Source organism: Seriola aureovittata, chromosome 24 (genome assembly GCF_021018895.1).
Source record: "Seriola aureovittata isolate HTS-2021-v1 ecotype China chromosome 24, ASM2101889v1, whole genome shotgun sequence".
Taxonomy (NCBI): Eukaryota; Metazoa; Chordata; class Actinopteri; order Carangiformes; family Carangidae; genus Seriola; species Seriola aureovittata.
Window position 1 is genome coordinate 221,106 of NC_079387.1, and position 27,500 is coordinate 248,605.

The 27,500-nt window shown below is 44.8% G+C and overlaps 15 non-coding genes and 2 pseudogenes across 15 annotated transcripts; all 17 read left to right on the top strand.

The window, feature by feature from the left end:
• The first annotated feature begins 363 nt into the window (after positions 1-363).
• On the top strand, positions 364-482 carry LOC130165811 (5S ribosomal RNA). The gene has a single exon (XR_008827020.1). It is a non-coding gene; the product is annotated as a 5S ribosomal RNA (ribosomal RNA).
• A 270-nt stretch (positions 483-752) lies between these two features.
• LOC130165772 (5S ribosomal RNA) lies at positions 753-870 on the top strand. The gene has a single exon (XR_008826984.1). It is a non-coding gene; the product is annotated as a 5S ribosomal RNA (ribosomal RNA).
• Positions 871-1,140: 270 nt separating this feature from the next.
• LOC130165822 (5S ribosomal RNA) lies at positions 1,141-1,259 on the top strand. The gene has a single exon (XR_008827021.1). It is a non-coding gene; the product is annotated as a 5S ribosomal RNA (ribosomal RNA).
• Positions 1,260-1,528: 269 nt separating this feature from the next.
• LOC130165798 (5S ribosomal RNA) lies at positions 1,529-1,646 on the top strand. Its single transcript, XR_008827008.1, has one exon. It is a non-coding gene; the product is annotated as a 5S ribosomal RNA (ribosomal RNA).
• Positions 1,647-1,921: 275 nt separating this feature from the next.
• On the top strand, positions 1,922-2,040 carry LOC130165749 (5S ribosomal RNA). The gene has a single exon (XR_008826962.1). It is a non-coding gene; the product is annotated as a 5S ribosomal RNA (ribosomal RNA).
• A 275-nt stretch (positions 2,041-2,315) lies between these two features.
• LOC130165790 (5S ribosomal RNA) lies at positions 2,316-2,433 on the top strand. Its single transcript, XR_008827001.1, has one exon. It is a non-coding gene; the product is annotated as a 5S ribosomal RNA (ribosomal RNA).
• Positions 2,434-2,708: 275 nt separating this feature from the next.
• Positions 2,709-2,827, top strand: LOC130165728 (5S ribosomal RNA). The gene has a single exon (XR_008826943.1). It is a non-coding gene; the product is annotated as a 5S ribosomal RNA (ribosomal RNA).
• A 275-nt stretch (positions 2,828-3,102) lies between these two features.
• On the top strand, positions 3,103-3,211 carry LOC130165826 (5S ribosomal RNA; annotated as a pseudogene).
• Positions 3,212-3,486: 275 nt separating this feature from the next.
• On the top strand, positions 3,487-3,605 carry LOC130165730 (5S ribosomal RNA). Its single transcript, XR_008826944.1, has one exon. It is a non-coding gene; the product is annotated as a 5S ribosomal RNA (ribosomal RNA).
• A 6,804-nt stretch (positions 3,606-10,409) lies between these two features.
• LOC130165834 (5S ribosomal RNA) lies at positions 10,410-10,528 on the top strand. Its single transcript, XR_008827022.1, has one exon. It is a non-coding gene; the product is annotated as a 5S ribosomal RNA (ribosomal RNA).
• Positions 10,529-10,798: 270 nt separating this feature from the next.
• LOC130165840 (5S ribosomal RNA) lies at positions 10,799-10,917 on the top strand. Its single transcript, XR_008827023.1, has one exon. It is a non-coding gene; the product is annotated as a 5S ribosomal RNA (ribosomal RNA).
• Positions 10,918-11,187: 270 nt separating this feature from the next.
• Positions 11,188-11,306, top strand: LOC130165746 (5S ribosomal RNA). The gene has a single exon (XR_008826959.1). It is a non-coding gene; the product is annotated as a 5S ribosomal RNA (ribosomal RNA).
• Positions 11,307-11,576: 270 nt separating this feature from the next.
• Positions 11,577-11,695, top strand: LOC130165842 (5S ribosomal RNA). The gene has a single exon (XR_008827024.1). It is a non-coding gene; the product is annotated as a 5S ribosomal RNA (ribosomal RNA).
• A 270-nt stretch (positions 11,696-11,965) lies between these two features.
• On the top strand, positions 11,966-12,084 carry LOC130165752 (5S ribosomal RNA). The gene has a single exon (XR_008826965.1). It is a non-coding gene; the product is annotated as a 5S ribosomal RNA (ribosomal RNA).
• A 270-nt stretch (positions 12,085-12,354) lies between these two features.
• On the top strand, positions 12,355-12,463 carry LOC130165838 (5S ribosomal RNA; annotated as a pseudogene).
• Positions 12,464-12,733: 270 nt separating this feature from the next.
• Positions 12,734-12,852, top strand: LOC130165744 (5S ribosomal RNA). The gene has a single exon (XR_008826958.1). It is a non-coding gene; the product is annotated as a 5S ribosomal RNA (ribosomal RNA).
• A 275-nt stretch (positions 12,853-13,127) lies between these two features.
• Positions 13,128-13,246, top strand: LOC130165770 (5S ribosomal RNA). Its single transcript, XR_008826982.1, has one exon. It is a non-coding gene; the product is annotated as a 5S ribosomal RNA (ribosomal RNA).
• Positions 13,247-27,500: the final 14,254 nt, after the last annotated feature.

Here is a 27,500-nt window from a genome sequence, read left to right on the forward strand (position 1 = left end):
AATCTCGTCGATCTCGGAAGCCAAGCAGGGTCGGGCCTGGTTAGTACTTGGATGGGAGACCGCCTGGGAATACCAGGTGCTGTAAGCTTTTTGGCATCTCTTTGCAATCAGCAGAGGACGCTGCTGCTCCTGCTTCAACAACCTGTTACTCTGCACCTGGCTGCACTTTTGGGGACGGGACAGCACAGATCACAATGTAAAGACACTTTTGTATTAAAATGTTACAAAGTTGACATGTTGAGAGCCAAAGCAACAAGCAAACGCTGAAAAGGAAAGGCTCCTGCGCTAGACAGAAACACGTAGCTTCGTGCGTGAAGGACATGATCGTCATGTTTAAAGAGGGTATTTGTCGCGCTCCCTCTCGCTTACGGCCATACCACTCTGAACGCGCCCGATCTCGTCCGATCTCGGAAGCCAAGCAGGGTCGGGCCTGGTTAGTACTTGGATGGGAGACCGCCTGGGAATACCAGGTGCTGTAAGCTTTTTCGCATCTCTTTGCAATCAGCAGAGGACGCTGCTGCTCCTGCTTCAACAACCTGTTACTCTGCACCTGGCTGCACTTTTGGGGACAGCACAGATCACAATGTAAAGACACTTTTGTATTAAAATGTTACAAAGTTGACATGTTGAGAGCCAAAGCAACAAGCAAACGCTGAAAAGGAAAGGCTCCTGCGCTAGACATAAACACGTAGCTTCGTGCATGAAGGACATGATCGTCATGTTTAAAGAGGGTATTTGTCGCGCTCCCTCTCGCTTACGGCCATACCACTCTGAACGCGCCCGATCTCGTCGATCTCGGAAGCCAAGCAGGGTCGGGCCTGGTTAGTACTTGGATGGGAGACCGCCTGGGAATACCAGGTGCTGTAAGCTTTTTCGCATCTCTTTGCAATCAGCAGAGGACGCTGCTGCTCCTGCTTCAACAACCTGTTACTCTGCACCTGGCTGCACTTTTGGGGACAGCACAGATCACAATGTAAAGACACTTTTGTATTAAAATGTTACAAAGTTGACATGTTGAGAGCCAAAGCAACAAGCAAACGCTGAAAAGGAAAGGCTCCTGCGCTAGACAGAAACACGTAGCTTCGTGCATGAAGGACATGATCGTCATGTTTAAAGAGGGTATTTGTCGCGCTCCCTCTCGCTTACGGCCATACCACTCTGAACGCGCCCGATCTCGTCCGATCTCGGAAGCCAAGCAGGGTCGGGCCTGGTTAGTACTTGGATGGGAGACCGCCTGGGAATACCAGGTGCTGTAAGCTTTTTCGCATCTCTTTGCAATCAGCAGAGGACGCTGCTGCTCCTGCTTCAACAACCTGTTACTCTGCACCTGGCTGCACTTTTGGGGACAGCACAGATCACAATGTAAAGACACTTTTGTATTAAAATGTTACAAGTTGACATGTTGAGAGCCAAAGCAACAAGCAAACGCTGAAAAGGAAAGGCTCCTGCGCTAGACATAAACACGTAGCTTCGTGCATGAAGGACATGATCGTCATGTTTAAAGAGGGTATTTGTCGCGCTCCCTCTCGCTTACGGCCATACCACTCTGAAGACGCCCGATCTCGTCCGATCTCGGAAGCCAAGCAGGTCGGGCCTGGTTAGTACTTGGATGGGAGACCGCCTGGGAATACCAGGTGCTGTAAGCTTTTTGGCATCTCTTTGCAATCAGCAGAGGACGCTGCTGCTCCTGCTTCAACAACCTGTTACTCTGCACCTGGCTGCACTTTTGGGGACGGGACAGCACAGATCACAATGTAAAGACACTTTTGTATTAAAATGTTACAAAGTTGACATGTTGAGAGCCAAAGCAACAAGCAAACGCTGAAAAGGAAAGGCTCCTGCGCTAGACATAAACACGTAGCTTCGTGCATGAAGGACATGATCGTCATGTTTAAAGAGGGTATTTGTCGCGCTCCCTCTCGCTTACGGCCATACCACTCTGAAGACGCCCGATCTCGTCCGATCTCGGAAGCCAAGCAGGGTCGGGCCTGGTTAGTACTTGGATGGGAGACCGCCTGGGAATACCAGGTGCTGTAAGCTTTTTGGCATCTCTTTGCAATCAGCAGAGGACGCTGCTGCTCCTGCTTCAACAACCTGTTACTCTGCACCTGGCTGCACTTTTGGGGACGGGACAGCACAGATCACAATGTAAAGACACTTTTGTATTAAAATGTTACAAAGTTGACATGTTGAGAGCCAAAGCAACAAGCAAACGCTGAAAAGGAAAGGCTCCTGCGCTAGACATAAACACGTAGCTTCGTGCATGAAGGACATGATCGTCATGTTTAAAGAGGGTATTTGTCGCGCTCCCTCTCGCTTACGGCCATACCACTCTGAACACGCCCGATCTCGTCCGATCTCGGAAGCCAAGCAGGGTCGGGCTGGTTAGTACTTGGATGGGAGACCGCCTGGGAATACCAGGTGCTGTAAGCTTTTTGGCATCTCTTTGCAATCAGCAGAGGACGCTGCTGCTCCTGCTTCAACAACCTGTTACTCTGCACCTGGCTGCACTTTTGGGGACGGGACAGCACAGATCACAATGTAAAGACACTTTTGTATTAAAATGTTACAAAGTTGACATGTTGAGAGCCAAAGCAACAAGCAAACGCTGAAAAGGAAAGGCTCCTGCGCTAGACATAAACACGTAGCTTCGTGCATGAAGGACATGATCGTCATGTTTAAAGAGGGTATTTGTCGCGCTCCCTCTCGCTTACGGCCATACCACTCTGAACACGCCCGATCTCGTCCGATCTCGGAAGCCAAGCAGGGTCGGGCCTGGTTAGTACTTGGATGGGAGACCGCCTGGGAATACCAGGTGCTGTAAGCTTTTTGGCATCTCTTTGCAATCAGCAGAGGACGCTGCTGCTCCTGCTTCAACAACCTGTTACTCTGCACCTGGCTGCACTTTTGGGGACGGGACAGCACAGATCACAATGTAAAGACACTTTTGTATTAAAATGTTACAAAGTTGACATGTTGAGAGCCAAAGCAACAAGCAAACGCTGAAAAGGAAAGGCTCCTGCGCTAGACATAAACACGTAGCTTCGTGCATGAAGGACATGATCGTCATGTTTAAAGAGGGTATTTGTCGCGCTCCCTCTCGCTTACGGCCATACCACTCTGAACACGCCCGATCTCGGAAGCCAAGCAGGGTCGGGCCTGGTTAGTACTTGGATGGGAGACCGCCTGGGAATACCAGGTGCTGTAAGCTTTTTGGCATCTCTTTGCAATCAGCAGAGGACGCTGCTGCTCCTGCTTCAACAACCTGTTACTCTGCACCTGGCTGCACTTTTGGGGACGGGACAGCACAGATCACAATGTAAAGACACTTTTGTATTAAAATGTTACAAAGTTGACATGTTGAGAGCCAAAGCAACAAGCAAACGCTGAAAAGGAAAGGCTCCTGCGCTAGACATAAACACGTAGCTTCGTGCATGAAGGACATGATCGTCATGTTTAAAGAGGGTATTTGTCGCGCTCCCTCTCGCTTACGGCCATACCACTCTGAACACGCCCGATCTCGTCCGATCTCGGAAGCCAAGCAGGGTCGGGCCTGGTTAGTACTTGGATGGGAGACCGCCTGGGAATACCAGGTGCTGTAAGCTTTTTGGCATCTCTTTGCAATCAGCAGAGGACGCTGCTGCTCCTGCTTCAACAACCTGTTACTCTGCACCTGGCTGCACTTTTGGGGACGGGACAGCACAGATCACAATGTAAAGACACTTTTGTATTAAAATGTTACAAAGTTGACATGTTGAGAGCCAAAGCAACAAGCAAACGCTGAAAAGGAAAGGCTCCTGCGCTAGACATAAACACGTAGCTTCGTGCATGAAGGACATGATCGTCATGTTTAAAGAGGGTATTTGTCGCGCTCCCTCTCGCTTACGGCCATACCACTCTGAACACGCATGCGTGAGGCAAACGAGAGGCGGCAATACCTGTGTGAGAGAGAGGAGAGAGGATCGCGGACCTCTGTTTTTTTTCTACTTCCCTTAGTTCATTGTTCTTTCTTTTTTCATTACATCTTACTTTTCCGTGCACCCTTTGTTTATTTATTTGTTTGGACATTCCCCCCGGCAGTTTTACTGTTCGGGGGAGGCTTATTTGAGTTTTTTTTTCATGTTTTCTCGGACGGATTTAATGGTGACGGAAGCGGGAAATGGCTCATTAATGACGGAAATGGATCACGGACATAAAATAAGTCAAGATGTAGCGGAGAAAGAGGTGAATGAGTGGGAAGTAGTCGAAACAAAAGAACAGAGAGTCAGAAGGAAGAGTTTGAAAAAAAAAAGTAGAGAAGAGAGCACGGGAACAGCTGATTCAGCGATGACGGCGCTGGCGAGAGGAGAGAGAGAGGAGAGAGAGCGGCGAGCAGCACTGACAGCTGCAACGGGCAGAGGACGGAGGAGCGAGACCGGAGGAACCGTGAGGGAGATCGGAGATGGAGATCGGATCAGGCCGGGACTCCATGGAGCTCCGAGAGCGGCGGCGGAGAGGGAGAGAGCAGAGGCGGGAGAGAGAGAGAAAGCAGCAGCGGCGGGTGAGCGAGAGGCGAGCGGCGGAGCTGAGAGGGAGAAAGGGAAAGCGGAAGGAACAGCGGGAGAAAAACAGCAGCAGCACCAGCATCAACAACAGAGAGAAGATGCGAGGCAAGTGACGGGAGTCAAATATGATCGGGAATTAACCGTGAGTCTCGAGGTCACCGGGCAGGACGAGGTCCCGGTGCTGGAGCTAATGAGATGCATCAGGGCTCTGTGTGGTGGACTGATAGCCTGCAGAGCGTCCGGTGCCAGAAGCTTTGAAATCACAATGTCACATGTGAAGGGGAAGGAACGACTCCTTGATGGCTTCAAAATAGGTAATTGTAGCATTTTTGTAAAGGATCTATGTAACGATGAATTAATGGTTTCTTTCTTAAACTTACCGGCTTATGTAACAGATGAGGAAATATTACAAAAGCTAGAGGGATGGGGAGTTTCGGCAGCTTCCTCCATTAGGAGGAGAATGTGGCCAGGGACACAAGTAGCAGATGGTACCCGTTTCCTAAAAGTCAAGTTTACAGATAAAGTACAGTCACTGCCATACTCTGCGAGATTTGAAACTGCCATGGGTCCTGAATACTTCAGGGTTATACATGATAGGCAAACTAAAGTCTGCAGGATGTGCCTTCAACCAGGGCACATCCTGCGAGAGTGCCCGGAGTTCTCATGCCACAAGTGCGGAGTTCAGGGACATTATGCTAGGGAGTGCAGCAACAGGCAGAGGAGAAATAAAAAGTGTGAGGTGTGCTACAACATTATGGAGGAATGTAATTGTAACTACAGCGATTCAGAAGCAGTAGCAGAGTCTGGATCGGAGGCTTTATATAGTGAGGAGGAGGATATGAGTAATGAGGAAGAGGAGGGGGAGGCCGGAGTGAGGGGCTGTGGCACCGCAAAACAGGCTGGCAGTGAGGATCCCGTCTCACGGAGAGTCCTGGGCTCTCAAACAGCGGTGCAGAGCCGGAGTGTGAGGTTGGGTTCGAGCAAGAACGGACTCAGTCTTGACACCGGCCTGTACGCGAAAGAAAGGGGCAGGGGCGGCGACGGGCTCAAAGAGGGACCGGAGCCGCCTTTAGCCCCGGAAGAGATGGAAGTAGAGGAGACCCAGAGCGATCTGCAGCCGGCGGCAGCCGCATGCTGCGATCTACCGGCCTCAGCGATATCCTCTATACTCCCCCCACAAAGAAAATCTGATAGTGACTCCGAAATGGACTTAGCTACAATTAAAAACATCAGAAAGCAGCACACCTTCAATAAAAACACAGTTAATAAAAAGAGAAAGAAAGACAAAAAAGGAAAAGAATAATGATTAAGATAGAGAGTTAACACCACTTTTCTTTTTCACAATGCTGTTGCTGCACTCCCTCAATGCAAACGGACTGCGCACTTGTGGCAAGATGACTGCCATTCTAGAGGGGATAAAAGGCGATATACTCTGCCTTCAAGAAACAAGGTGGGACAAAAACAGTGTAGAGGCAGCAACAAATATATGGAATGGGAACATCTTCCATAATAATGGCACTAGCAAGTCAAGTGGGGTTGCAACGTTAATAAAGAATAACAACATAAATGATAGTAAATTAGTACACAAAGATGATAATGGTAGATTACTTATTATAGATATAACAGTAAATAATATTATATATAGAATAATCAATGTATATGCCAATAATTGTGAAAAAGAAAGGAAAGAGATGTTTAATAAAATAGGAAGATGGGTAAATAACAAAACTGTAATAGTTGGGGACTTTAATACAGTGTTAACAAAATCGGATATATCTGTAAATAATGTATATAAAAATGACATCAGTAGAACAGCATTATATGAATTAATGAACAATCACAACTTGATGGATATATGGAGAATACAGAATCCTTTAAAAAGAACATTCTCAAGAAGACAGGTGGTAAAGGGTACATTAAGACAATCAAGAATAGACTTATGTTTAGCGGCCTCAGAAGTGATTAAGAAAATTAACAAAACAACGTACAAATTTAATACATGGAGTGATCATGCAACTCTGGAGTGTCTGCTGGACTCTGCAGGGGGGATCAGGGGAGGAGGAACCTGGTGCCTCAACTCCAGCCTCCTGATGGACCCGGCATATGTCAAAAAAATCAAAAACTTACTTAGTTACGCTAGAACAGAAATGCAAATAGATAATAATTATATAGAAAGATGGGACAATATAAAAGAAAGAATCAAAAAAGCAAGTATCAATTATAGCAAAGAGAAAAAATGGAAAGAAAAACAAGAAGAACAGAACATCAGAAAGCAACTAGAAGAAGAACTGATATTAATAGATAACCAAAGAAATAGAAGCTGTGAAAAGTATGAATTATATAAAAATCAATTAAATAATATAGAAAGGGAAAGATGTAAAGGGGCTGCAGTTAGGAGTAGATTTCAAAATCTGGTAGATGGGGAGAAGTGCACAGCTTTTTTTCTGGGGATGGAAAAGCAAAAACAGAATAAAACTATAATAGAAGAATTGAAAGATAGAAGCAATAACATACACACAGATAGAATAGAGATACTAGAAATTATTAAAGAATACTATACGAATTTATTCAAAGAAGAAGGAAGCAACAATGAAAAAACAGAAACAATATTATCATATGTAGACAAAAAAATTAACATGGAGGATAAAGAATGGTGTGACAGCAAATTAACATTAAAAGAAATAGAAGTGACAATAGACAACTTAAACAAGAATAAAAGTCCAGGATCTGATGGCTTAACAGCAGAATTTTACATCAGGTTTAAGGAACAGCTGGCCCCCCTGTTGCTCGACCTCTACCATACAATGCAAGAACAACAAAAAACACCAAAATCTTTCACTACAGGTATGATTACAGTAATTTATAAGAATAAAGGAGAAAGAAACATAATATCCAACTATAGACCAATAAGCCTGCTAAATACAGATTACAAGATACTCACCAAAACCTTGGCCAATAGAATAAAACAGACATTAAATCAAATAATTAGTATAAATCAGGCCTACAGCATACCCAGTAGAAACATCCAAGATTCAATTGCTACAGTAAGAGATACAGTAAGAGGAATGACAGCACAGGGGGGGCTTCTGCTAACAATAGACCTTGAAAAGGCATTTGACAGAGTAGAACACCAGTTTCTTTATAAAGTATTAGAGAAATTTGGATATGGACAAGGGTTTATAAATTGGATACAGTTATTGTACAAAAACGCCAAAAGTGTAATAAAATGCAATGGAATGATAACAGACAGTATTCAAATTAGAAGATCGGTGAGGCAAGGATGTCCGCTGTCAGGCCTGCTATATAGCATAGTGGCAGAGCCACTAGCTCAAGCGATAATTAAAGATAAAGAAATAACAGGAATACAAACACCCAAAAACAGTACTATTAAAATAACTCAATACGCAGATGACATTACAATAACAGTCAAATCAGGTAAATGCATAGACAAAATCATGGAACATTTCAAAACTTACAGCAAAGCATCAGGAGCAAAAATAAACATAACCAAATCTGAAATAGGTCAACTTGGAAGGGTGAATAACTATGTAAATAAATGGGGATTTAGGGTAAACAATGGGTGTAGGAAAATATTAGGAGTATATATAGGAGAGAATGAGGGTGAGGCTAGGGACAGAGGGTGGAGGGAAATGATAGGGAAATTGCAAGGGATTTTAAACTTGTGGAGAGCAAGAGGTTTAACACTGAAAGGAAAGGTAATTGTAGTTAATGCTCTGATACTGTCAAAAATTAATCATTTAATGGGAACCTGTGAGCTGCCGCAATGGGCACTTAAATCGCTGACAGCAGCAATCTCCTCCTTCCTTTGGAGGGGAAAGGGAAATTCGATAGCTCACAGAGTGTTAATTGCTAATAAAAAGGAGGGGGGCTTAGGATTAATTGACATAGGTGCAAAAAAAGATGCACTCAGGGTTAAAATTATCAGGAATTTTCTAGATCCGGACCGGCAGTACCCCTGGGAGGACTGGTTGGCCAGCTACCTGGCCGAGTACGGGGAGAAAGACGCATACAATCTGTGCTTGCTCCTCCCCAGAAAAGTCAGGAATGGCCTGCCTGGCTTCTACCAGGAGGTACTTGAGGCTTGGGGAAAGATTCTGCCCCACCTCTGGCCCAAGTGCAGTAATAAAGAGCATGTGCTGCAATTACCTTTCTTGAACAGTCCCTTCTTTGTATGTGAGGGGAGAGTTCTGATCAGCGGTCCGATGAGAGAGGCTGGGCTAACGAGGGTAGATCAAGTGATCGATGAGAGAGGAGATTTTAATGTTGAATTGATATGCAAAAGAATGAGAGAGAGAAAAATAATGTATAGAAAAGAAAACATAAGAAAACTGAAAGAGAAATTTGAACAAACCCTTGACCCTGTGTGGCGAGGTTTGCTAAAAGGGAATAAAAAAGGTATTGGAGCTGCTCTTCCCCAACTGGAATACATAGAAAAGGACAACAGAAAAAGACTGGAAAATGTCCAAACGAAGACATGGTACAGGTTGCTAGTAGAGAAAATCAAAAGGACACCTACTGCAGAACATACCTGGGAAAAACAATACCCTTTAAAAGAAATTAAAAAAATATGGACAAATATAGACATACCACTAATAGACGGCATGACAAGAAACCTGGACTTTAACATTCGACACAGAAGGATTTACACTGGAATTATCTTGCACCAAATCAATAAACAGAAATACTCGAGGACTTGCACAATATGCAGACAAGAACCAGAGGACATTGAACACATATTTCAAACATGCATAGAAGCAAAGCAGTTACAGTTATATATAAAATCAATCTTACAGGAACATTGCAATTTAAAAATACACAACAATACGGACTGGTTATGGACTTGGTTATTTGGAATTACAGGAAAACATCCAAAGAAGAATAACACACTGATCAACACAATCCTAGCGCTGGCAAGGAAAACAATATGGATAAATAGGAATTACAAACTATTTGAACAAAAAACAGTCAATGTAAAGAAACTTTTTCAAAACACACTCAAGGCACATATTAGAACAATTTATAGGGCAGACAAGGACACTTTTGACAAACATTTCACAAGACACAACACTTTAATGAAGGCAGGGAATGAGGGAAACTTGTGGTTTATGTTAGTGTTTTTGTTTAGAGTCTATGCTCTGATAGGTGAGTCATGGAAAAGTATGGATTGTGTTCTTGTTTACTTTATCTATTTATTGATTGTTTGATTGATTGATTGATGGATTGATTGATTGATTTTATTTAATTAATTTAATTAATTTTTTATTTATTTATTTATTTATTTATTTATTTATTTATTTTTTTTTTTTTTGATCGTAGTGTTATTAAGGCTACGGTTTCTTTATGGTAAAGGATGGGGTTTTATTTATACACTTAAAGGGTGTGTAATGCCATGTTTTTGATAAAAGTATGTCCTGTCAAATGGATTGTGTTGTAAATACAGATTGTGCTATATTTTTTGATAATAAAAGATAAAAAAAAAAAAACACGCCCGATCTCGGAAGCCAAGCAGGGTCGGGCCTGGTTAGTACTTGGATGGGAGACCGCCTGGGAATACCAGGTGCTGTAAGCTTTTTGGCATCTCTTTGCAATCAGCAGAGGACGCTGCTGCTCCTGCTTCAACAACCTGTTACTCTGCACCTGGCTGCACTTTTGGGGACGGGACAGCACAGATCACAATGTAAAGACACTTTTGTATTAAAATGTTACAAAGTTGACATGTTGAGAGCCAAAGCAACAAGCAAACGCTGAAAAGGAAAGGCTCCTGCGCTAGACATAAACACGTAGCTTCGTGCATGAAGGACATGATCGTCATGTTTAAAGAGGGTATTTGTCGCGCTCCCTCTCGCTTACGGCCATACCACTCTGAACGCGCCCGATCTCGTCCGATCTCGGAAGCCAAGCAGGGTCGGGCCTGGTTAGTACTTGGATGGGAGACCGCCTGGGAATACCAGGTGCTGTAAGCTTTTTCGCATCTCTTTGCAATCAGCAGAGGACGCTGCTGCTCCTGCTTCAACAACCTGTTACTCTGCACCTGGCTGCACTTTTGGGGACAGCACAGATCACAATGTAAAGACACTTTTGTATTAAAATGTTACAAAGTTGACATGTTGAGAGCCAAAGCAACAAGCAAACGCTGAAAAGGAAAGGCTCCTGCGCTAGACATAAACACGTAGCTTCGTGCATGAAGGACATGATCGTCATGTTTAAAGAGGGTATTTGTCGCACTCCCTCTCGCTTACGGCCATACCACTCTGAACGCGCCCGATCTCGTCCGATCTCGGAAGCCAAGCAGGGTCGGGCCTGGTTAGTACTTGGATGGGAGACCGCCTGGGAATACCAGGTGCTGTAAGCTTTTTCGCATCTCTTTGCAATCAGCAGAGGACGCTGCTGCTCCTGCTTCAACAACCTGTTACTCTGCACCTGGCTGCACTTTTGGGGACAGCACAGATCACAATGTAAAGACACTTTTGTATTAAAATGTTACAAAGTTGACATGTTGAGAGCCAAAGCAACAAGCAAACGCTGAAAAGGAAAGGCTCCTGCGCTAGACATAAACACGTAGCTTCGTGCATGAAGGACATGATCGTCATGTTTAAAGAGGGTATTTGTCGCGCTCCCTCTCGCTTACGGCCATACCACTCTGAACGCGCCCGATCTCGTCCGAGCTCGGAAGCCAAGCAGGGTCGGGCCTGGTTAGTACTTGGATGGGAGACCGCCTGGGAATACCAGGTGCTGTAAGCTTTTTCGCATCTCTTTGCAATCAGCAGAGGACGCTGCTGCTCCTGCTTCAACAACCTGTTACTCTGCACCTGGCTGCACTTTTGGGGACAGCACAGATCACAATGTAAAGACACTTTTGTATTAAAATGTTACAAAGTTGACATGTTGAGAGCCAAAGCAACAAGCAAACGCTGAAAAGGAAAGGCTCCTGCGCTAGACATAAACACGTAGCTTCGTGCATGAAGGACATGATCGTCATGTTTAAAGAGGGTATTTGTCGCGCTCCCTCTCGCTTACGGCCATACCACTCTGAACGCGCCCGATCTCGTCCGATCTCGGAAGCCAAGCAGGGTCGGGCCTGGTTAGTACTTGGATGGGAGACCGCCTGGGAATACCAGGTGCTGTAAGCTTTTTCGCATCTCTTTGCAATCAGCAGAGGACGCTGCTGCTCCTGCTTCAACAACCTGTTACTCTGCACCTGGCTGCACTTTTGGGGACAGCACAGATCACAATGTAAAGACACTTTTGTATTAAAATGTTACAAAGTTGACATGTTGAGAGCCAAAGCAACAAGCAAACGCTGAAAAGGAAAGGCTCCTGCGCTAGACAGAAACACGTAGCTTCGTGCATGAAGGACATGATCGTCATGTTTAAAGAGGGTATTTGTCGCGCTCCCTCTCGCTTACGGCCATACCACTCTGAACGCGCTCGATCTCGTCCGATCTCGGAAGCCAAGCAGGGTCGGGCCTGGTTAGTACTTGGATGGGAGACCGCCTGGGAATACCAGGTGCTGTAAGCTTTTTCGCATCTCTTTGCAATCAGCAGAGGACGCTGCTGCTCCTGCTTCAACAACCTGTTACTCTGCACCTGGCTGCACTTTTGGGGACAGCACAGATCACAATGTAAAGACACTTTTGTATTAAAATGTTACAAAGTTGACATGTTGAGAGCCAAAGCAACAAGCAAACGCTGAAAAGGAAAGGCTCCTGCGCTAGACAGAAACACGTAGCTTCGTGCGTGAAGGACACGATCGTCATGTTTAAAGAGGGTATTTGTCGCGCTCCCTCTCGCTTACGGCCATACCACTCTGAACGAGCCCGATCTCGGAAGCCAAGCAGGGTCGGGGCTGGTTAGTACTTGGATGGGAGACCGCCTGGGAATACCAGGTGCTGTAAGCTTTTTCGCATCTCTTTGTAATCAGCAGAGGACGCTGCTGCTCCTGCTTCAACAACCTGTTACTCTGCACCTGGCTGCACTTTTGGGGACAGCACAGATCACAATGTAAAGACACTTTTGTATTAAAATGTTACAAAGTTGACATGTTGAGAGCCAAAGCAACAAGCAAACGCTGAAAAGGAAAGGCTCCTGCGCTAGACATAAACACGTAGCTTCGTGCATGAAGGACATGATCGTCATGTTTAAAGAGGGTATTTGTCGCGCTCCCTGTCGCTTACGGCCATACCACTCTGAACGCGCCCGATCTCGTCCGATCTCGGAAGCCAAGCAGGGTCGGGCCTGGCTAGTACTTGGGTGGGAGACCGCCTGGGAATACCAGGTGCTGTAAGCTTTTTGGCATCTCTTTGCAATCAGCAGAGGACGCTGCTGCTCCTGCTTCAACAACCTGTTACTCTGCACCTGGCTGCACTTTTGGGGACGGGACAGCACAGATCACAATGTAAAGACACTTTTGTATTAAAATGTTACAAAGTTGACATGTTGAGAGCCAAAGCAACAAGCAAACGCTGAAAAGGAAAGGCTCCTGCGCTAGACATAAACACGTAGCTTCGTGCATGAAGGACATGATCGTCATGTTTAAAGAGGGTATTTGTCGCGCGCCCTCTCGCTTACGGCCATACCACTCTGAACACGCCCGATCTCGTCCGATCTCGGAAGCCAAGCAGGGTCGGGCCTGGTTAGTACTTGGATGGGAGACCGCCTGGGAATACCAGGTGCTGGAAGCTTTTTGGCATCTCTTTGCAATCAGCAGAGGACGCTGCTGCTCCTGCTTCAACAACCTGTTACTCTGCACCTGGCTGCACTTTTGGGGACGGGACAGCACAGATCACAATGTAAAGACACTTTTGTATTAAAATGTTACAAAGTTGACATGTTGAGAGCCAAAGCAACAAGCAAACGCTGAAAAGGAAAGGCTCCTGCGCTAGACATAAACACGTAGCTTCGTGCATGAAGGACATGATCGTCATGTTTAAAGAGGGTATTTGTCGCGCTCCCTCTCGCTTACGGCCATACCACTCTGAACACGCATGCGTGAGTCAAACGTGAGTCGGCAATACCTGTGTGAGAGAGAGGAGAGAGGATCGCGGACCTCTGTTTTTTTTTCTTTCTACTTCCCTTATTTCATTCTTCTTTCTTTTTTCATTACATCTTACTTTTCCGTGCATCCTTTGTTTGTTTATTTGTTTGGACATTCCCCCCGGCAGTTTTACTGTTCGGGGGAGGCTTATTTGAGTTTTTTTTCTCATGTTTTCTCGGACGGATTTAATGGTGACGGAAGCGGGAAATGGCTCATTAATTACGGAAATGGATCACGGACATAAAATAAGTCAAGTTGTAGCGGAGAAAGAAATGAATGAGTGGGAAGTGGTCGAAACAAAAGAACAGAGAATCAGAAGAAAGAGGTTGGAAAAAAAAAGTAGCGAAGAGAGCACGGGAACAGCTGATTCAGCGATGACGGCGCCGGCGAGAGGAGAGAGAGAGGAGAGAGAGCGGCAAGCAGCAATGACAGCTGCAACGGGCAGAGGACGGAGGAGCGAGACCGGAGGAGCCGTGAGGGAGAGCGGAGATGGAGATCGGACCAGACCGGGACTCCATGGAGCTCCGAGAGCGGCGGCGGAGAGGGAGAGAGCAGCGGCGGGAGAGAGAGAGAAAGCAGCAGCGGCGGGCGAGCGAGAGGCGAGCGGCGGAGAGGAGAGAGAGACTGGAGCAGTTGGTGAGAGACAGCAGCGACAAGGAACAACAAAGCACGCAGTTGGGAATACTTACGATCGGGAATTAACAGCGAGCCTGGAAGTGACCGGACAAGACGAGGTCCCGGTGCTGGAGCTCATGAGAGCCATCCGAGCTCTGTGTGGGGGGCTTATTGCCTGCAGAGCGACCGGTGCCAGGACGTATGAGATAACTATGTCTCATGCCAAGGGGAAGGAGCGGCTCCTAGACGGTTTCAAAATAGGTAACACAAGCATTTTAGTAAAAAACCTTTGTAATGATGAGTTAATGGTTTCATTTCTAAACTTACCTGCGTATATCACAGACGATGAAATCATGCAAAAGCTTGAGGGATGGGGTGTATCGGCTGCATCCGCTATTAGAAGGAGGATGTGGCCGGGCACACAAGTAGCGGACGGGACGAGGTTTTTAAAAGTTAAATTTAATGACAAGGTGCAATCGTTACCGTATTCAGCGCGGTTTGAAACTGTAATGGGACCTGAATACTTCCGTGTGATACACGACAGACAAGCAAAAGTTTGCAGGATGTGCCTCCAGCCGGGGCACATCCTGAGAGATTGTCCGGAGTTCTCCTGTCACAAGTGCGGAGTCCAGGGACATTATGCGAGGGAGTGCAGCAGCCAACAAAAAAAGATTAAAAAATGTGAGGTGTGCTGCAACCTGATGGAGGAATGTAGCTGTAATTACAGTGAGTCTGATGTTGTGGCGGGGTCCGGATCGGAGGCACCGTCAACAGAGGCGGAGGACATGAGTGAGGAGGAGGAGGAATGAGAAGAGGCCGGTGAGGGGGGCAGCGGCACCGTGGAAGCGGCTGACAGAGAGGGTCTCCCCCAGCGGAGGGCTACAAGCCTCGCCAAAGCCGCACAGAGCCTGGCCACAAAGCTGGTCGAGAGCAGAGATGGGCTGGGTGTAAACTCTGGTACCCGAGAGAGAGGAAAGGGCAAGGGCGGAAACGGGCTCGCGGAGGGGCCGGAGCCGTCCATTGCCCTGGAATCGATGGACGTGGGGGAGACTCTGAGCGATCTGCAGCAGGCGGCAGCCGCACCCCCCAGAGCGCCGATCTCGACCTCCCCGACTCAGCAGGGGGAATCAGACGGTGACTCTGAGATGGACGTCGCCACCATCCAGAGCATCAGGAAGCAGCACACTTCTACTATAGCCGCTAGAACTAAGAAAAGGAAGAAAGAAAAAAGAACGATGAATAAACTAGGTGTTTAAAAAACATTTTTTTGTTACAATGTTGCTGCTGCACTCCCTGAACATCAATGGTCTCCGCACTTGTGGCAGGATGAAAAATATATTAAGTAATCCAGCCTGCGATGTCCTATGTCTCCAGGAGACAAGATGGGATGAGGACAGCTTAAAAGCAGCAACAAAGATATATAAAGGGGAAATATATTATAATAATGGCACTAATAAATCATGTGGAATAGCTACTATAATAAATACTAATATGATAGAAAATAGTAAACTAATATATAAGGATAATGAAGGTAGAATATTAATTATAGATATGATAGAAAATAATAGTACCATGAGAATAATTAATATATATGCCAGTAACTGTGAAAAGGAGAGGAAAGAAATGTTTAACAAATTAGGTAGATGGATAAATAATAGAACAATAATCATAGGAGATTTTAATACTGTGTTATCAAAAGCCGATATCTCAGTTAATAATGTATATAAAAATGATATGAGTAGATTCACATTATATGAATTAATGCACAATTATAATTTATTAGATATATGGAGAATAGAAAACAAATTTAAAAGAGAATTTTCCAGGAGGCAGATAGTAAAAGGGAAGCTAAAACAATCAAGAATTGACCTATGCCTGGCTGCAACTGATACAATTAAGCAAATTAAAAGAGTATCTTATTCTTTCAATTCTTGGAGCGACCACGCCACAGTGGTGTGTCAGCTGGGGACAGTGGGAGAGATCAGGGGAGGAGGCTCCTGGTGTCTTAACTCCAGTCTCCTATCAAACCCAGTATATATAAAAAAAATAAAAAAAATACTGAATTATGCAAGAACAGAAATGCTAATAGATAATAATTATATAGGAAAATGGGATACTGTAAAAGAAAGAATCAAAAGATTAAGTATTAATTTTAGTAAAGAGGAAAGATGGAAAGAAAAACAGGAAGAACAAAACATCAGGAAGAAACTAGAAGATGAACTGATATTACTAGATAACCAAGGGAATAGAGACTGTGGGAAGTATGAATTATATAAAAATCAATTAAATAATATAGAAAGAAAAAAATGCAAAGGGGCAGCAATTAGATGCAGGTTTCAAAATTTAGTAGAGGGGGAAAAATGTACAGCGTTTTTTTTGGGGCTAGAAAAACAAAAACAGAAGAAAACCATAATTGAAGAACTGAAAGATAAAGACAATAACATCCAAAAAGACAAGATAAAAATACTCGAAATCATAACAGAATACTACAAAAACCTGTTCAAAAAAGAAGGCAGCGATATAAGGAAAACTGAAGAAATAATCTCTTACATAGACAGGAAGATAAACAAGGAAGATAAAATGTGGTGTGATAGCAAATTAACGATAAAAGAAATAGAAAACGCAATCAAAAATCTAAACAAAAACAAAAGTCCAGGAAGTGACGGCCTAACGGCCGACTTCTACATGGCTTTCAGTGAGCAGATGGCCCCCCTGTTGCTGGACCTCTATCAAGCAATTCAGGACAATAAACGGACACCAGAATCATTGACAAAAGGTATTATAACTTTAATATATAAGAACAAAGGAGACAGGAACAACATAAGCAACTACAGACCCATAAGCCTTCTAAACACAGATTACAAAATTTTGACAAAAACACTGGCAAATAGACTGAAACAAACATTAGATCAAGTAATTAGCACAAATCAAGCATATAGCATCCCAAACCGAGATATACAGGACTCATTACACACAATCAGAGACACAGTAAGAGGGATGAAGGTACAGGGGGGCCATTTGCTCACAATAGACTTAGAAAAAGCTTTTGACAGGGTGGAGCACAATTTTCTGTTCAAGGTATTAGGGAAAATGGGTTATGGTGACGGGTTTATTGAATGGGTGAAATTATTGTATACAGATGCTCGGAGTGTAATTAAATGTAATGGGTTTTTAACAGATAGCTTTAGGATAGGAAGATCAGTAAGGCAGGGCTGCCCTCTGTCAGCCCTGCTTTACAGTATAGTAACAGAACCACTAGCACAAGCAATACTACAAGACAAACATATTTTAGGAATAAACACACCAGCAAACAGAACAGTTAAAATAACCCAGTATGCAGACGACATAACCATCACAGTTAAATCAGGGGAATGTATAGACAGAATTTTAGATCACTTCAAAACATACAGTGCAGCATCAGGAGCCAAAATCAACATTCACAAATCAGAGTTAGGAACATTAGGACAGGATCAAAACATTGTAAATAAATGGGGTTTTTGTGTGAACAATGGGTGCAGGAAGATACTGCGAGTGTATATAGGGGGGCACGAGGGTGAGGATAGGGACAGAGGGTGGAGGGAAGTTTTAGGGAAAATACAGAATATTTTAAATTTATGGAAGAGTAGGGGTTTGACATTGAAAGGAAAGGTAATTGTAGTTAATGCTCTGATACTGTCAAAAATCAATCACATTTTGGGAACCTGTGAGCTGCCGCAATGGGCCCTAAATTCACTGAAAGCAGCAATCTCCTCCTTCCTATGGAGAGGAAAGGGAAATTCGATTGCTCACAGTGTGCTAATTTCTAATAAAAGGGAGGGGGGTCTAGGACTAATTGACATCAGTGCAAAAAAAGACGCACTCAGGGTCAAAATTATTAGGAATTTTCTTGACTTGGAACGGCAGTACCCCTGGGAGGACTGGATGGCGAGCTACCTGGCCGATTACGGGGAGAGAGACGCGTACAACCTGTGCGCCCTCCTCCCCGGGATGGCCAGGAGCCGCCTACCTGGCTTCTACCAGGAGGTACTTGAGGCATGGGACAAAATTCTGCCCCACCTCTGGCCTAAGTGCAGTAATAAAGAGCATGTGCTGCAGTTACCTCTCCTTGACTGTCCTTTTTTCATGTGTGGGGGAAGGGTTCTAATCAGCGGCCCTATGAGAGCCGCTGGGTTGACCAGGGTGGGTGATGTAGTGGATGGGAGCGGGTCTTTTAACGTCAATTTAGTGTGTGAGAAACTGAAAACAAAGAAGGTTAATTATAGAAAAGAAAATGTAAGAAAACTAAAGGGGAAATTTGAACAAGCCCTTGACCCTACATGGCGTGACCTTTTAAAACAAAAAGAGAGGGGAAACGGAGCCGCCCTTCCCCAGTTCCAGCACAAAATAAAGGACAAGGAAAATGACTTAAAGGGAATAAAAACAAGGACCTGGTACCGGTTGCTCATCCAACATATTCAAAGGCCCCCCACAGCAGAAAAACACTGGAAAACATCATACCCGGACATGGACATCTCTTCAATATGGACTTTTTTGGACACACCACTAATGGACAGCAAGACAATAAGTATTGCGGCTAAACTGGCGAACACTTAATAGTTCAATGAGCCGCAGTGGGCTAAATACGGAAGATAATTGTTGACGCGCACAATAAACATCCATTCTTGTTTTCCGAGGCTCTGTCACATTTATTACTTCATCATAGCGATGCAGCTCCAATAACTTACAGACGTAATATTAAAGATAACAAAACAAAGCACACAGATTTCATCATGTAATGTTTCAAAGCGAAGCGGTCAACAGAGAGTTTCACTTCCGACATTCACCCCACACCATGGTCCTAAGCCAAACGAGCAGGTGAACAGGTGAGTGGAGTTAGAAATAATCTCGGAGTACAACCCACAGTGACACACCCTCCACCAAAGTGCCAATGCAGTGTGCCCACACAAACCACGCCTGTGAATATGCAAACTTACATGTATGGCTCCTACATTCCGGCCCCTAATTATGCTAAAGCAATAATTACAACACTACTAACATGTAGGAGACAAACTTGGAAAATTAACATGTTAGCTAAATCACATACAAGACATTCCTTACCCACAACCCAAATCTGTAGCAATTAGCAAATAATCCTTCAAACCAGAAAGTCTTCAATTCGAGTCCATTCACAAGCACAAGTGTCCAAATCAATACAAATTGTCCATATCCACAAAGGATGAAAAGTCCCTACAGCCTTTCATGGCTCCTCCGCTTCTTGAAGTAGGCACACTTTGGTGATGGGCCTGTCGAGATAGCTGCTCCTAGTCTTGATGCGAACCCGACGCACAAGTCCTCCCTTGTCAGGAACAGCATGCACCACCCTTCCAGTGAGCCACGAGTTGCGAGGAGCAGAATCGTCCACAATGACCACCACGTCTCCAGGAACGAAGTTTCGTCTAGTGCTCTGCCACTTCTGGCGCTCCTGAAGTTGTGGCAAGTACTCCTTGACCCAGCGTTTCCAAAACAAGTCAGACATATACTGTACTTGTCTCCAACGGTGATGAACATATATGTCTTCCCTTTGAAACACCCCTGGTGGCAATAAAGGCTTGGACTTAAGAAGCAAAAGATGGTTCGGGGTTAACGCTTCCAAGTCGTTTGGGTCGGTGGAGGCTTTGGTTATAGGACGGCTGTTGATAATAGCCTCAGCTTCACAAAAGACCGTGTGAAGACACTCCTCGTCCAGGTTCTGTGTTTTCAGAATGGAGTTCAACACTTTCCTCACAGACCTTATCAACCTCTCCCACACTCCACCGTGATGCGACCCGGAGGGGGGATTGAAAATCCATTTAACTCCCTTCTGAAGAAGAGCATCATTGATCTGTGCTTGATTCCATTTTCCAATAGCTTCCCTCAGTTCGCGTTAAGCTCCGACAAAGTTCGTGCCATTATCTGACCGCATTTCCAACACCTGACCCCGTCTCGCTATGAACCGTCTAAGGGCGTTCACAAAGGAGTCAGTGTCTAAAGATGATGCCACTTCCAAATGTATGGCTCTTACTGCCAGGCATGTAAAGATGACACCATACCTTTTAGCTGTAGCCCTTCCTCACTTAATCTCAAAAGGCCCAAAACAATCCACCCCAACTCGGCTGAATGGAGGCTCATCAGGAGAAACTCTGTCCTGGGGCAGATCTGCCATCCGCTGTCGTCCCGGAGCAGCATGTAATCTACGACAGACAATACATTTAGATAAAGTCTTCCTTATTGCAATGCTGGCACCAGGAATCCAATATTTTTGACGTAGATTTGAAAGTATATGGTTGCGTCCACCATGGCCTGTCAGATGATGTATATGATGGAGAACAAGGTCAGAAACGTGAAGATCCTTGGATAATATAGCAGGATGTCTTGCCTCATCTGGCATAGCTGCTCTACTAAGCCTGCCTCCAACTCTTAGAACACCTTCTTCCAATATAGGATCAAGCCTATAAAGGTGACTAGTTCTCTTCACGCTTTCTCCTCTCTGCAAACTGGATATCTCATCTGGAAACCGCTTCCTTTGACAGAAGCAGATGATTGCCGCTTCTGCATCATCAAACTCTTCAATCGAGAGAGACCCTCTTGCAGCCTGAGCCTTGACATTCTGCATCTCTTCCTGCAGCCTCCTTTCAAGCTGCGCTTTATCCAGACCAGATCGAACGGCTTTGAATTGCTTCCTCCATTGAGCAAGATCCCTCAGCAAACTCTTGAACCTGAGAAGCCAGCCCACCATTCTTTTCAACCGGACCCAAGAGGAGAAATGGTTAATGAAATGCATAATTGCATCAGTCTGCTCATTAGCTTGGGCTGCATTCACCACGACGATGGTCTTGACCTCAGGATCTTCTGGAAAAACCCTTCCAGCGACATCAGGGTTTAGCGGCCACTTCATTTCAGGTTCAACCAGAAACTTGGGACCTGACACCCAAGTGTCAGTCTTCAGGAAAGATTCAACCTTAGCTCCCCTCGAAGCCAAGTCTGCTGGGTTACTCGATGTATTTACATATCTCCAATGAGATGAGTGGGACAAAGAATGTATCTCAGAGACCCGATTTGCCACAAATATTTTGAACCTTGAAGTTTCATTTCTGATGTACTTCAATACAGAGGTACTATCAGTCCAAAAAACTGACTCCTGCAGTGGCATTTGCAGCTCTCTCTTCCACAACTTGTCCATTCTGCTCGCAACCACTGCAGCTGTCAACTCCATGCGAGGGATGGTGATCGACTTTAATGGAGCCACACGTGCCTTACCCATTATAAAAGCACAGTGCACCTGTCCATGGATGTCATGCAGTAACAGGTATGTCACCGTCCCGTAGCCATCCTCACTCGCATCTGCAAAGTGGTGTAGCTGAGCAGAAGCAACTTCTTCAAAGTCAAGAGGCTTCAAGCACCGGTTGACCTTAAAATCCTCTAGCTGATGTAGCTCCTCCAGCCAAACCATCCACTCCTGGGCAATGGCGACTGGCAGAGCATCATCCCAACCAAGCTGTCGTCTACACAAGTCTTGAAGGATCTTTTTGGCAGATAGCACAACAGGCGCCAGGAACCCCAAAGGATCATAGATAGAGCTGACAGTGGACAAGATGCCTCTCCTTGTTAGAGGTCTGTCCCTGAGCGTGATCTGAAACTTGAATGAATCTGACTGGACACACCATTGCACTCCCAATGCTCTTTCCACTGGCAGTGTGTCATTGTCCAAGTCCAGATCCTTCACCTCCATGGCTCTCTCTTGTTGAGGTATGGCAGCAAGGACAGCACGTCTGTTGCTAGTCCATTTGGTGAGCTGAAAGCCTCCCTTAGCAGAAAGAGCACGAAGTTCTTCATAAAGTGAGACTGCCTCCTCTTCAGAGCCCACTGATACCAGGCAATCATCAACATAGAAATTATGCAGCACAGTGGCGACTGCCTTTGGACTAAACTGTTCCTGGTTATCCTCTGCACATTTCCTTAAAGCGAAACTTGCACAACTAGGAGAGGATGTAGCTCCAAACAGGTGTGCCACCATTCTGTATTCCACCAGATCTCGACCAAGATCTCCATCAGGCCACCAAAGAAACCTCAACAGGTCCACATCAACACTTGGTACTCTGACCTGATGGAACATAGCAGCAATGTCTGCCATAAGTACGACAGGCTCATTTCTGAACCTGGTTATCACTCCAACCAGCGAGCTGGTCAGGTCAGGTCCCTGCACAAGCTGAGCATTTAAAGACGTCCCTTGGAATGCAGCACCACAGTCGAAAACAACCCTCATCTTTTTCTTCTGAGGATGGTACACCCCATGGTGCGGTATATACCATACCCTACCGTCACACCGATCCAGATCCTCAGCTGGCACCCTCTCAGCATAGCCCTTGGAAAGCATGTCACTCATGAAGCTGGTGTAATCAGCATGGAATAAACGGTCTCGGTTAAACCTCCTTTTGAGATTCAGAGCACGTTGTTCTGCAACGGTCTTATTGTTGGGCATTTTTACATCATCTCGTCTCAAAGGTAACCCGACACTGTAATGACCATCAACCCATGTAACAGACTTAGTGACTGACTCCATGAAATGACGATCTTCATCCGACAATCCAAGCTGCTCATCCTGGGCACACTCCGGGAAATCAGCCTTTGTCTGCTGCTCCCACAATTCTTCAAGCCTTGCAACAGAAATCCTATTAACAGTGACATGTCACTGCACACAAGCAGTGTCACTATTGCAGTTTCCTCTGAGAGGACCATTCACGGTCCAGCCCAACAAAGTTTTGACTGCATAGGGACCGCCATCCACACTTCGAACCACCTCCCATGGCTCTAGGGCCTTGGGGACATTTGTTCCAATCAGCAGGTACACTCCTGAGTCGATTTTTGTTATCTTCACAGGTTCAAGGTGAGGCCATCTCTGAAGATCTTCCCGCCTAGGAATGTTGCCTTGATGAACAGGCATGCTTTTCTGAGTGAATACATCCGGTAGCTCACAAAAACAGTTTGTGTCCAACCCAGCTACCTCCAAGTCTGAAACCATGTGACTGTTCACCACTTTCTCCTGACCCATTGTTCGTAGGAGAATGCCTGTTCTTCTCCCTGTGAGATTCAGCCTGTTCATGAGTGCTTCAGTACAGAATGATGCTGAACTCCCAGGATCCAGGAAGGCGTAAGTGATCAATGTTTGATCCCCTTTCTTAGATTTCACTTGCACTGGAAGTATGGACAGAGTGCAATCACGCTCACCGGCCCCAGTAAGACCACTGGTTTGTACAGAAATCAAGGCATTCATGTTTGCTGTCTCTGGCGCCCTTTTGGCTTGCTCTGAATCAGTTTCCTTTTCCTTAGAGTGGACATGCAACAGGGTGGGATGCTTCAGACTGCATACCTTGCACAAAAGACGCTTACGACAATCTTTACTCCTGTGCCCAATGCACAGACAGCCGAAGCACACCCCATTTTCTTTGAGAAAAGACATCTTCTCACCATGTGTCTTCCTTTCCAATAGACGACACAGATCCAACGTATGTCCAGCTCCACAAAACAAGCAAACCTTTACAACTGCTGAAGCCCTTTCTCTCTTCATGCTAGGCACGACCCTTTTGTCCACCGTAGCAACAGTAGTTGCAAAACTACTTCCTTTCGCTTTAGAATAAGGCTGAGACTTTACATTTCTCACCTCCTTCCTTGTTACTGCCAGAGAATCCTGTATATTTCCAAATAATGGGTCACTTGCAATTTTTACTTGCCTTTCAATGAATTCGACAATATCATGAAAAGTCACTCTGCGATGCAACTTATCTTGTAAATCACAGGCTACGTTTCTCCAAGCATCCCTGAGCTTATAGGGCAGTTTTTTAATGACTGTCTGCATATTAGCAGTGACATCCAACTCATGCCCGGACCCAATCTCTCCCATAGCATTGCAACATCCTCTTAATAAAAGGCTATATGCCAGCAGGGCTTTCAAGTCCTCTGATTTCAACATGGGCCATGTGAGAACCTTATCCATGTAGGCAGAAGCGATTATGGATGAATTGCCAAAGTGTTCTCGTAGCAAGCACTTAGCCTTAGCATATCCTTGATCATGAGACATATGCTGACAGCTCCTGACCAGCTCTCTAGGTTGCCCCCTTGTGTACTGCTCTAGATAGTATAAGCAGTCTTTAGCACTGGCTGTCTTTTCTTCAATGCTATGTTCAAATGCCATCAGGAAAGTTTGAAATTGCAGAGGATCCCCGTCAAAAATCTGAATGTCCCGTCTTGGAAGGAACGAGAGAGACTGCTGCTCAACCAGCAAGGATGTAATTTCATTCTGCTTCTCCAAGACTGTTATTAAGCGATCATGATCGGTGCTGCTTTGCACCATAGGTGCAGGGTTTTCAGCATATGACTGAACCCAATGACCTGCTTGTGCACCATGCATCCTACCTTGTTGCATCTTAGGTTTTGAAAATGTGACTTGTGGCTGGTCACCTGCTGAAAGATACTGCGATGGCTGCCCAACAGCCGCTGACACAAATGTCTCTGCATCAACATTCAAAGTTGGAGCCTTCCTTTGCTCTCTCTCCAAATAAGAGTTCATTCCATCTTTAGCACCAGAAGCTCTAGAGCCTTCAGAGGCTTTCAACACATTTACTTTAGCCATTGTTTCAGCTATTTCCGTCTCCAAATCAAGCTGCTCTTTCTTTTTTCTAAGCTGCTCCTCTTGCTCTTCCAATGCATGTTTGTTCTTCAACAGCCTTTGGCGAGCAATGAGCGCTGCCATGTCTGCCTCAGCTTTAATACGTGCTGATGAGGTAGATGAAACACTAGACTTACTTCCTGTTGAGCTTCTTGCCTTTGTGGCTCTGCTTGCAACATTAGAGACACTATCATTCGGTTGAACATCATCCATTGCAGCAGAGTTTCCCACCTTATCTTCTGGCGGATTTGGAACGCAAGACTGACCTTCATTACTTTGTGCTTCAAGTGGTTCAACACAAGGTGGATGTGACTGAGGGGGTATTGTCAGAGCGTCACCTGTGACTATCTGTGCTGCACCTTGTTTAGTTTGCCTACCTACCTCAGAAAGCCATCTTTTTACATCATCCATGAATCCACTGTTATACACCAGTATGCTCGAAAACCAAGCGTTTTGTTTTACTTGTTCTTCTTGAGGAAGCAGCTGAATCACAGCTTCATGAAGTTGGCCTGCGTCCTCAAGCAACACACATGCATTTTCAAGCTGAGACTGGACACTTGGAGCATTATCATCAATTTGCATAAGCCCTTTAATTGCCTTTATAGCAACTTTAATTTTGTTAACTTTAGCTTGTCGATCTGCTTGAAGTCTTTCAATTTGATTTTGCAATGCTTTCACAGAAGGTCTTGATGTTCTTTTATTTTCATCTCTTTGACTGACATCAGGACCAGACTTTAATCCACTTGAATCCATATTTACTTGTGAATGAACAATAATAATAATACCAAATCCATCCACAGCCAAATGCCATCATCACTTCATACAGCGCTTTAATGACGTCACTTTACATGGGGAGGAAAAAAGGCATTGGCCACACAGCAATTATCCAAATGATAAACCAACAGGCAAATAAGTCAAATTTATTCCCCCTAAACTGCCTAGTAGAAAGCTAAACTATCCGTCTCACCCTAGTCTTCTGTGCATACTAGCGGTGGGTACTTATGCACCTAAATACCGTTAGTCTTGAACAAGACAAGCAGCCTTAATACAAGAACTACTCCCGAGCCAAAGGCTCCAACCGCATTGATGACACGAAAATAACAAACTCCTTTAAAACAAGAAAACAGTACAACCACCTTCTGTGGATATACTGCTAAAGCCTACCAGGGGAATAGATTAGCTTATAAATAATAACCTGTTGCGTAGCATGTGTGTGTAGCCATACCTTATTTCAGCTGCTGTAATGAGCGAGCCGTAGTAGGCCGGCAGGTGGCTGAATGAATGAAACACTGGCGATGAATGAACTGATGCGCTCCACTCAGCGCGCTCCAATTTCCTTGGTTGAAGCGTCCAAAATGATCCCAGAAATCCAACATCAACGAAACTTTCCGTGGATCAACACTCCAGAACGACGTCTCTGTTGACTAATATTGCGGCTAAACTGGCGATCACTTAATAGTTCAATGAGCCGCAGTGGGCTAAATACGGAAGATAATTGTTGACGCGCACAATAAACATCCATTCTTGTTTTCCGAGGCTCTGTCACATTTATTACTTCATCATAGCGATGCAGCTCCAATGACTTACAGACGTAATATTAAAGATAACAAAACAAAGCACACAGATTTCATCATGTAATGTTTCAAAGCGAAGCGGTCAACAGAGAGTTTCACTTCCGACATTCACCCCACACCATGGTCCTAAGCCAAACGAGCAGGTGAACAGGTGAGTGGAGTTAGAAATAATCTCGGAGTACAACCCACAGTGACACACCCTCCACCAAAGTGCCAATGCAGTGTGCCCACACAAACCACGCCTGTGAATATGCAAACTTACATGTATGGCTCCTACAATAAGCATGGACTACAACATAAGGCACAGAAGAATATACACCGGAATCAGACTACACCAGATCAACAAAGATAAGTATTCACGGACATGTGCAGTTTGTAATCACCAACCAGAAGATTTAGATCACTTACTTTTTTCATGTACACACACCATACCTTTACAAAACTTAGTCAAAACAATACTGAAAACACACTGTAATTACACACCACACAGGAATGTAGACTGGAAATGGAACTGGACATTTGGGCTCACAAAAAAACATGCAAAACAAAACATAACACTCATAAACACAATCCTCACAATAGCCAGGAAAGCCATATGGATAAGAAGGAACATTGGACTCTACGACAAGAAAACCATAAATATCATACACTTCTTCAAAAACACAGTTTCAACACATCTCAAAACAGTATTTACAGCAGACCCAGTCATATTCGATAAACATTTCAGCAGACACAACAGCTTGATCAGATTCACAGAAAACAATACAATCACTATTAACATATAAGGTTTTTTTTGTAAGCAGAACTGTTTGTCTTATGTGTGTGTACTTTGTGTATTTTGTGTTTACTAAGCAGAATCATAGCTTCGCGCTGGTTGTTTTATGTTTGTTTCATATAGATAAAGCAGAATCATAGCTTCGCGCTGGTTGTTTTATGTTGGTTTATTTTGTTTACTAAGCAGAACCATAGCTTTGCGCTGGTTGTTTTATGTTGGTTTATTATATTTGATTTATTAGACAGAACCATAACAT